This window comes from Apium graveolens, chromosome 3 (assembly GCF_009905375.1).
Source record: "Apium graveolens cultivar Ventura chromosome 3, ASM990537v1, whole genome shotgun sequence".
Lineage (NCBI taxonomy): Eukaryota > Viridiplantae > Streptophyta > Magnoliopsida > Apiales > Apiaceae > Apium > Apium graveolens.
In genome coordinates this window covers 24774319-24785418 of record NC_133649.1, presented here as the reverse complement: position 1 = coordinate 24785418, position 11100 = coordinate 24774319, and the positions used below count along the sequence as shown (strand labels likewise).

At 34.5% G+C, this 11100-nt stretch overlaps 2 pseudogenes; one reads left to right on the top strand and one right to left on the bottom strand.

Annotated features, from left to right (window-relative positions):
* The first annotated feature begins 26 nt into the window (after positions 1–26).
* Positions 27–3809, top strand: LOC141714005 (uncharacterized; annotated as a pseudogene).
* Positions 3810–6336: 2527 nt separating this feature from the next.
* LOC141710640 (nuclear transcription factor Y subunit C-2-like) lies at positions 6337–7022 on the bottom strand (annotated as a pseudogene).
* Positions 7023–11100: the final 4078 nt, after the last annotated feature.

Below are 11100 nucleotides of genomic sequence, written 5' to 3'. Positions count from 1 at the left end.
GAGATTTTTTTATGTAGTGGTAGTTAATGTACAGTATATTGATGTTGCTGTAATAATTGAGGTTTAGTTTTGCAGTTCTGGAGGGACCAAGAGATGTTACACCAAGTGTAATAAGATCCTCGGCTGGTTTACAAGGTGCCATTTCTTTAATCTTAATGTAGATCAGTATTTACAGTCTATGCAGTGGATTAATAGTATATAATGTAGCATGTTGCTTAACTTCTTTTTATACCTCCTCTTTTGGGGATTTTATACTACTTGAGCTGTTAGGTCGAGTGATGCAGATGTTGGTAATTTAGAATGACATGAAAAGGTAAAAACTATTAAACAATATTAATCTATTCTTATGTCTGCCATCATAGGAAACTCATATGAAACTTGAGTGAGGTGTGTCACGGCTAGCCACTTGAATAAAACATATCTTGTACTTGATTGAAAAAAATTGAACTATAAAAAGGCTTCACATTAGAGCATGCAAAAAAACACAACTAAAAAGAGTTGCATGATTGGATGCAAATATGAATAAATGCATCGTTTGTTCCAAATTTGCAACCAAGGATGCATATATGCATCTTGTCATATCCACATAATCAATTAATCATGAATAAAATGGTGTTGGTGTGTACTCTAAAGAAAGTTAGGAGAGAGCAACCAAAAGTTAGATAAAATTTGGAATTATTCGGCTGTAAAATGAAACTAGCATTGGAGTTCAAGTTATTTTAGCTCCAAAAAGCACTTTTGGGTGCCATACTATAACAATAACTATAGCCATTTTACAATTAGAATCGAATTGGCCTTCCCTTATAGAAGTTCTTCACCTTTGGACTTGAGAAGTTCTACAACCTCTAGCCCAGGCTCTATCTACGCTTAGGCCAGGGCTATGTTACTCCGACACGACACTTCTTGCAGGCGTACTCGTGTGTTGACACACACGACACGACACGGAATCTGTGTCGGATTCGTTGGTTGAAAATAGACACTCCCCGTCATTAGAGGAATTTAAGGTCGCTGAAGGAACTGTGGGTGAAATTTTAAGACATAAGAAAAGAGGAAGAGCAAAGAAGGATGGCGATATTACATACATATGCCTGATCTATGTGTGTGTACTATTAGAATGAACAGTTGTGCATGGATTAAGAAATAAGAAATATATATGAGAGTGATGATGATAATGAATTCAGGTAGGTTCTTTGACTGGTCGTGTTTGAAATAAATATATATTGTACGGTACAATGAATGTACCTGAACTGATACTTTAAAGAAAAGCATAACAGGACACGCTTATATTGTAGGGACATTCGAAGAGATCATCTCTTATAATAAAATATAAATTTATCTTCAAATAATAATTGATTAAATAATGTTAGATGTCTACAATTAGTTATTTATTTATTTCTATTATGTAAATTAATTAATTTAATTCAAATTATGCCGTATTCCATACCCGTGCTCAGTTGCAAAGTAGTCTTCTCTCTGTTGAGCTAAGATTTCACAGACACAACATGATCTTCTTTTTCATGTCTATCAAATGATCTTAAAATCTTTTGCTCATGATCAACCACAAAGAAATGCAACTAGATGTCATGATACGCTTTCACCGGTGCTCTACTATTTAAAAACTTATGGTTATGACACGAACCTCAATTGCAAGTAATAAAAACAACAAAAAACAAATTTAAGGATAACGAAGATATTGTGGGAATTCTACAATGTAAATAAATTAAATTTTTTGGTCATCTCAGACGTAGAGTGGGACCTTTAATGCACTCTTTCCACTATATTGTTATGAGAGATGTGTATATCAAAATTCGTAATGTGGAGCCTTGTTTGAATTTAACTTTTCATCAAGTACAAAGATATGTTGTAATTCAATTGGCTAGCTGAGAAATACACTCACTTAAGTTGAATTTGATTTAAGTTCCTATGGTAGACATAAAAAGTAGATTAATGTTTCCTGATTAGTTTTAACTATTCATGTCATCTTGCATCACCAAAAAGAATTAAAAAAAATAAAAGTTTTTTTTGCAAGTCAAATGATCTTGGTCATTTTACTTTTACGGTCAATTTTCTTTTTAACAATTAAATGCAAGTCCTGTAAAATTAGGAGTCGTATGGTGTTTTTGCTATATAGTAACATCTTGCGATAAGGAACATGAGTGTGGGATAGAGGAAGCAAGGAAAACTACTGAAATATTTCTGGACTCGCCATATTAGTCTTTGTACCCGTGTTAACCGGACATGACATGGGTGTGGGTATTGCATCTATGCGTCGGGTCCTTATTAAAATTGGACACTTCACCTTGCCCTCTTGTAGTATCTAAGTTCAAATGAAATATAAGGTCTCTGTACAACCTGTTTTAGAGAATAAAGGTCCACGACTGACTTGTTTATTTTTTTGCTTTTAGTTTATGCTAGTACAATTTTACTGCACAAGTGTATATGATTTATCTGTAGTGAACAATATTTTTATGAATGAACAGTGAATTAGTCTATATGAAGTTTTACTTCTGTTAAGCTAACATGGCGAGTCCGTGCACCTGTGTCCAACTTCTGATCCATATCAAGAATCTTAATTATCTGAAAACTAGGAATCCAACTCTTGGATCCGCCCCTGTTTTTAACACCTATACTGAGTCGGGTAACATAGCTGGACATCTGCGTGCTAGGTGCAAAGTTTTTCAGTTTGCTCTTTTCATTATTCAGTATTAATGAAGCTCCAGCTGCATATGTTGTTTGGTCCTGTTACAGTTTCAAAACTTTCACCAAAAAAGTGGGGTCTTTCGGGAAGTTCTAGTGTTGTTTTGGCTGGTTTCTTTGCTGGAATATCTTTTTTTAGTTAATCAAGGAATAGATATCAGACCAAACCTGGCGGTTGTCCTGGGGTTAGCCATGGCAGATTCTATATTCCTTGGTGGTTCATGTTAGCTCAAATCTCAAGTTATTGGCCACCTTACAGACGGAGGATTCTTGTGCATGAAGCTGGACTTTAATCGGTAAAACCTATATCATGGGGCTTCATTGAAACCTAATACTGTACGTACTTATGTGCTGAGGCGAGATCCCTTATTTTTACTAGGAAAACTTTATTTTATCTTTCTTGCAGCATATCTTATGGGTTGTCCAATCGTGGGGTAATCTTAGACCCAATTGTTGCAATGCAAATGGGCATTCAAGGACAGGTATGTGATATATGTGAGCCACTTGATGTACTGCTACGCTAACTTGACTCGGCTTCAACTGCAACACTGTCATCTGTTTAATTTTCTACACATATTTCACTGGAAGCTAAAAGGAATATATGCCATTTGCAATGTTTCTTCTCCCAAAAGCTCCCTTTTTAGTATAACAAACATAAATCTAACATCTGACTGATTTTTTTTGTCAACAAATTTTCTCAACAAATAGAGGCAGAAAAGTATGCAATTGGTTCCCTTTACATTATTATTGATGTTCACTGACAAAAACAACTTACTTCTTTCTCCTAAAGTCAACAACCTTGGTAGTCCTGCTATGTGATCTTGTGACCATGAAGGGTGTTTAATTATCTATCATTAGCGTGACAGAAATTTTTTAATTACATTGATTACATTCATTGTGCATTAAAATACTCCCCGGTCATTCTTTCTGTGCTTGAATTCTGATTTAAGTGTAAATATTGTACTGTTTTATTGCAGGCAGGAACACAGTTTTGGGATGAAAATATGCAAAACGAGCTTGCTCAGGGCCGATTGAGCGGCACCGCCTTTGATAGGTGGCTGTCCAGGCTCTCAACCTATGTTCTTATTTGCTTCCCAGCTTATATTGTGTAGTTGGCATGTTTATATGTTTTCAAATAATGATTGTTTTTTAGGATTGCATGGTGCTATTTGCTGGGATTGCAGCCGAAGCCTTGTGTACGGTGAGGCTGACGGTGGTGAGAATGATGAAAATCTATTTAGGAGCATTTCGGTTCTTTTGGATCCTCCACTCTCTGTTGCCCAGGTCTCTAAGATTAAAAAAATTCACGTCTTTGAATATCTGTTGATTTATAACAAGTGTAGTAATCAGTTTCTGTTCTATTATATAGATGTCAAATCAAGCAAGTGGTCAGTTCTACAGTCTTATAATTTACTCAAATGGCATAAGCATGCCCATCGAGCAGCCGTTAAAGCTCTGGAAGATGGAGGTAGTCTAAGCGTGGTTATTAGGAAAGTCGAGGAGGCCATGTCTACTGGTAGATAAGATGATGAGTAGGAGGAATATGCTATCTTATGCTTTTGACACACAGATAACCAGGTCAGATTAGTATATTAAATCTACAACTCTCTTTGTACTCTTTGAATATTGGATGTTGATCTCATTGAACTGTTGTTAATACATAACCATAAAAATTTGGCAGGACAAACCTGAATTATGTCAAACTCTGAAGTAAAGAGAATATGGTGGTAAGACTGGTTCTTCTTTTGTTCCTCAAATTTTGAAAAGTCTAGCATGAAGTTGGTCTACTTTTAGCTTATACAAGCATGAGAGTAACTCTTGTGTTGTGATATAAAAATATATTTAGAGAAGGCTTGTAAATAAATTGCAACAATGTCTATACTGTAGCATCTGTAGCAATGGAAAGGATGCTACATCAGAGTGTGTGTAAATTTATAGAGCTATGGTAGTAATCCTTCATTGTATATTATTATTTACTTAATTAAGAGATTATTGAATGCTTAGCTTTTGGGATTATGAAAAGTTATATATTCTTTATTTATTAATGAATTACTGAACATGGTTATGTATGACGACCGAAAAGTGGTAGGAAATTGTTACATGTGCTCGCTTGGCCTATGGATGAAAGAGCTAGATGGTGTATTCAACTTCATTGCGGCTAAATGACGTCTACGCTGTCAGCTCTATGAGATAGTAGTAACATGCTGGTTAGGCAGAATGGAGTCAGAAGAAAGAGCTAGACAGTGTCCTAATCCCAATGCGACTAAGAGGCCATTACGTTGTCCAGTTCTGTGAAAGCTTTGGAGAGTCTTGGTGTGGGTTGGCCAGTAATCAGTCCTTTTGCAGTCTGTCAAGCTTGGGCATTAATTACAGGGCGGCCTGTAGCATGCGGAACGAGCTCCGACCTCTTTGTAAACTACTCATAATAACCAATTATAGTGGTTGTGCCTTGTTTCGGCATATAAATTTAGTGGCTTGGTTCTGATAATTTTTTCTGTTTTATGCTTACTCTGTAGCAGGCTTTAAAGCAGTAGTTTTCTTCTCACAATTGTTACCGAGGACATTACAACAAGGTTATATATCTGGTAAGACCATCATTCTGTCAGATTCTGGAGTAGGATTTCTAAACATCCCTTAAATTTATGTTAAATGAGATATGCATCGTCCCATTTGGGTTTGGTCCCTTCTTTGGGAGGAAATGTTAAATGTTTCAGAGGCAACTCCAGTCCTATAATTTACCTCTGTGTAACATACAATTATGAAATATTCGGGGGGAAACTATTGCTCTTGAGTGCGCTTAAAATGTGGCTAGAAAAGCATGCAATTATCATTCCTGGTTCGTACATGGTTACCATTCTTGGTGGACAGGTACAAAGTCAGACGAGTGGCAACGAAAGATGATAGTAGATTTGAAGACAAAGCAAAGGAACGGAAAAATAAAAAACAAAGACACTGGAGAAAGAAGATTGTCAAGGGAAAGAGTACAAGGAATAAGGAACAAGACCGAAAATTTTACAAGTGCTTCTCTGAGTAGAGACTTGTCTCTGAGTAGCCACAGTACCAGCATGGGGTGGTAGAGATGCGAAGGAGGAGGTTGTAATTGGTTCCCTCCCAAGATCTATCAAGTTGGATATCTTCGAACTGCGAGATGTCAAATACTGTAAAAAGAAATGAAAAGAAGATAACACTCTCCCTAGCAATAAATTTATTCCAGTTAGGCTCTATATGTGGCCAAGCAATATGATTCAGTGGAAGATAAATCCTTGTAGCACCAGCCAGGAGTATCAAGGATAGAGAAGTCAGCTGTAGAATTGGACAAAAACTATGCATCTTCGAACAAATGCCATGTAAACTAGATAAACCAAGTTATCCTGCAGCAGAGATTGTGTAGTTTCACACAACGTTAAATGGCAAACATGAGAATGCTCCGAGACAGCGGTTGAAGCAGTTAAATCACAATCATATAAACATAAACTATTCCGCCTAGACTGGTTTAATCATACATATTCATCATGTCCTGCAAATATTACATAGTCAAGCTACAAATCATACTTACTTGACCACTGATTAGAAGCTACCGAGATTCATCTAGAACACCAACAAAATCCTACTCGATAGTACAAAGGTCAATACAGATTCTCAGTTGCCATTTTCCTGCTGCTGCTGTTTGATCGTGTTGGGCTGATGCCACTGCATATATGGCAGTGGTTGATGGTTCTGCTGCTGATCAGGATAAAACCCTGCTGGTCCCACTGCATGCTGCTGCGGAACATGTAATATGGACCAGAATCAGCAGCTGGGGACCCATCAGCGGAATTGTAACCCTTGTGTCCTCCTTAAACTCGTCCTTTGGGATGATATCAACAAGAAAATCAAAGACATCCGTCCTTGAAACTGCAGCTGCGATATCATTCTTCTGCAGCGTTCTCCTTTTATTCTCCTCGGTGTGTGACCAAGAACGCATAGTCAGATCCATGATGAACATCTCGCACGCCTTAGAAAAAAACAGGGCCTCAGATGAAATCATCCTGACATCTTCATCAGCTTTCATTACCTTCTTGATGCGAGCAAGCGGAAGGTTATGGTTTTGAAGTCGGTCGTCTGTTCAATTTCGTGCATTTGGTTAACCCAAAACGCCTGAAGCTGATCCTGTTGCTGCAAGCTGCTGCTTTTTGCTGAAGGAAATGGTGCGCCTGAGTTGCTGCAGAAACTGGCACAACAGGTGTACCTGTTGCAACTCCTTGTCCAGCCTGGTACTGAGGCACACCGTAAGCAATATCAATCACCTCTTCTTGCTGCTGATGAGATTCTTCTGAATGGTCCATTGAGACCTACCAAACATACTAGATATGAAGAGAATTGTACATAAAAATGGGTACACAATAGAGCTGCTAAACACAATACATAATCGAATATGGAACATTAAGTAGGCTATAATAGGGATATACTGAATCTAATATAATGATTAAAACATGTAGTGCTGTAGTGTTATTTAAAATGAGGGCAGATAGGTAGATGAGAAAGGTAATACATATGACCAGTAGATGAATGGATGTTGTACATGAGAGGATTGGCTTTGTAAAAGGGGGGAGTAGCGTAGTTGCTGCTTGCTTGCCTTCCAACTAGATGTGTAATCATTCAATTCATCCTAAGTTCGATGTGTATTTAGCAAAATAAATAAATAATTTCGATGTGCATAATTCATGTATAATAAAAGCTGAATGTATAATACAGTACAAGTGAAAAGAATAACACTAGCTGGGATGTACAATCAATCAGGAACGAAGGGAAATTGCAACTCAAAAGAGTTACCCCACAAGTGCACAACATCTAGAGTATCATTCAAAAGTAGAACAAATCACATAAAAATACAAGATGAAAATTACGAGAAATCTGTGACATATATCCAGACAAGAAAGTTGAGAAAACATACATATATACATACATATGAGTCTAGGGCATCATGCATAATTCAAGAAAATGGTAAGAAGAAAAACAACAACAAAAAATGGTGGTGAAGGAAAACACTTACTTACAAGTTTACAATTAGCTGAAGAGTGAGAGAGCTGAGCCCAGTGAAGGAGGGAGGGGGTGTCAAACTCAAAGGTTTGTTTAGGTTGTTGTGTTGGGTTTGGGTGGACAGGGGGGGGGACTGGACAGGTGTCGCTCTCAGCGTTGGAAGGGACACGAACCTCCTCTGCCTCATTTCCACGTGGATCCATGCGACTACTAGTCTACTACTACTCTACTCCAGGGCTAGGCCCTCTCTTTGTTTCTTTCTTTTCCTTGCTCCCCTTTTTTTTATTTATTTAAAATTTTAATGGATCGATAAAAATTCATGCATTCTATTAAATTTTAACAATTCATGACTTGTTACGAATCTATAAAAAAAATAGATAAGATTTTTTAAATTTTATACAGATTTTGATGAATTTTAATGAATTGATTTATCAAGATTTTGATGGATTAAATTAAACTAGCTCTATAACCCGTGCGAGGCACGGGCATGATCTAACATCATTATTATAAATTTGTATATGTGCTTATATAATAAAATATAATTCCTCTTACGAGAAATTATTTTCATTTGTGTACAATCTTTGCTGTAAGAATGAGTTTTTCGGCCTTTATATTTTATAGCCACTAAGAGACACTGCCATTTTCAAAACTCATATGTTAAAGAAAATTTATTACATTTTATAGAATTGAAAAATATGGTATGATGTGCGATGCACTTCTTTTTAATTTTGTATTTTCATAAGAGATGTACTTGAAAGTGTTTAAAAATTTTAAATTTTCATAATTGTTACCATACATGGAAATTCATTATTTGACAATATCATGTTAATCGATTACAAAAGAATTGAGTTATTTGTGTTAGTTACCTTAATTTCTTATATCTCGTATGTATGTGTATATGTATGTATACTTGTATGTATATATGTGTGTATGTATGTACGTACGTATGTATGTATGAATGTATGTATGGATGGATGGATGGATGTATGTATGGATTATATATATATAATGTATGTATGTATGTATTATTGTAAACTTATAATCCAATTATAATCTAAGTATTATACATATCTAATAAAAATATGATGTTTGTTTTTTCGTTTGAAATAGAGTTTTTTGTACTGTAATTGGAATAACAAAAATATTACATACGATATATTAAATGCAATAATAAAAACTATATAAAATACATACGTACGTACGTATGTATGTATGTATGAATGTATGTATGTATGGATGGATGGATGTATGTATGGATGTATGTATGTATGTATATATATGTATGTATGTATGCATGTACGTATGTATGTATGTATGTATGTATGTATGTATGTATGTATGTATGTAAGTATGTATATTATATATATATATATATATAATATATATATATGCATTATTGTAAACTTATAATCCAAATTTTAATCTAAGTATTATACATATCTAATAAAAATACGATGTTTGTTTTTTCGTTTGAAATAGAGTTTCTTGTACTGTAATTGGAATAATAAACATATTACATACGATATATTAAATGCAATAATAAAAAATATATAAAATTATAATAATATAAGAATTTTAGTCTATACTTATAAAAATACATATCTAATTATAAATATAATTCCTTAATATATAATAACTGAGTAGTAATAAATATATAATTATTAGTAATTTATGAGCTAGATGCAATTAATGTACGTTATAAAATTTGATATTTATTAATACATATTCATGAGGGGTACTTAAGTAATTTTAAATTAATAAATTGTCTCAATAAACCCCCTACTTGCTCTATTATATATAATAGATTTATAAAGTTTATTGGATTGATTTATTATTATTTTTTTATTTCACAATATCATATATCAAAATTAATAACAAGATTCAATTAACAAGTTTAACCCATAAGTCATTATCTATATGTTCCATACTCTCGTTATATTGATTTTCATCATCTTCTTCAATTACGACACTACGAGGCATATCATCCCTTATACAAATTAGAATGTTAGCTCTTAAGTATTTGCTTCAATTCTTTATTGTTGGCGGCTTAATATATTATGTTCATGTTTATAATTTTCCGTATCCGAAAATTGGTCATCCCATTGATGTGTTATTTTATAATACTGCAAGTGCACAATGTCTGTTCTTTTCGATACAGACAAGTACGGATCGTATTTGGTGGTTTGCATACCTGAAAAAGAAATAAATATTAAATTATATTAGTGTATATGATGAAAGAAGATAAATATAGTTTTGGGATTCCAGATATATTGATAATAAGCATTTTTGGATGCTTCTTCAAACATGGCCTAAACCACATAATATATGGATTTCATCAAACACTCCTCCATCCCAAAAGTAACTACCTGTTATAAAGAACACAAATCTTCAAATCTCACTTAATTTTATATTAAAATTAAGAATGTTTTACTACAAAATTTCTAGGCTCTTTGTTGATAAAGAGCTTAGCTTCTCCTTGAGAGTGTTACAAAATTTTCTATTCAAATTATTACAACTGACTAAAGGACCAGTGTTAACTTTATAATTCAGTTAACTGCTGATTTACACAGTGTACAATAAGACATCCTATTAGCTTTAGTAAATAGTTAGTTGTCATTTCCATTTATAGAAAAGTATATCTTTTATTTCCGGCTTAGCATATCTTAGCATAATGTGTTAACTTGATCTTCTTTTGTCATTTAATCTTCACCATTGATCTTGCACATCCTTTAAGCTGCTTTTTGTAGACTTGTCAATCCAGCTGTTTGGATTGTTTGTTGATTGTTAGTCTTGGATATTGAACTGATCTGCAATTTTGTACTTTGAGATTTTACCTCGAGATCTCCATTTGGTCTATAGAGAACTTGACATCTCGATAAGTATATTGGCTTATCGAGATCTCTAATACTCCATAGTGAATTTGACTTATAGAGGTCTCAGAGTTCTCGAATGAGACTTTGGCTTGTCGAGATCTCTCAGCTTCATGCCTTCACTTTGACTTGTCGATAATTTAGAGTTCTCTAGTGAATTTTGACTTATCGATATCTCTGAGTTCTCTAGTGGACTTTGACTTATCGATAACTTAGAGTTCTCTAGTGAATGTAAACTTGTCGATAACTCTGAGTTCTCTAGTGAGGAAATGACTTATCGATATCTCCAAATTTCATTTCTTTAATTGACTTATCGATACCTCTCTGAGTTCTCTAGGAGCTTTCCTGACTTCTCGATAAGTCATTTGGAGTTCTCGAATGACTTCTCTATAACACTAGATATGTGACTTGTAGAGATCTTGACTTAGAGTATTTTTATCTAAACAGATTTATTCAACTCCAAGCTTCTTCAAAATTCTTCTGAGGCATGATCATCTTGATCTTCTTCCAGATA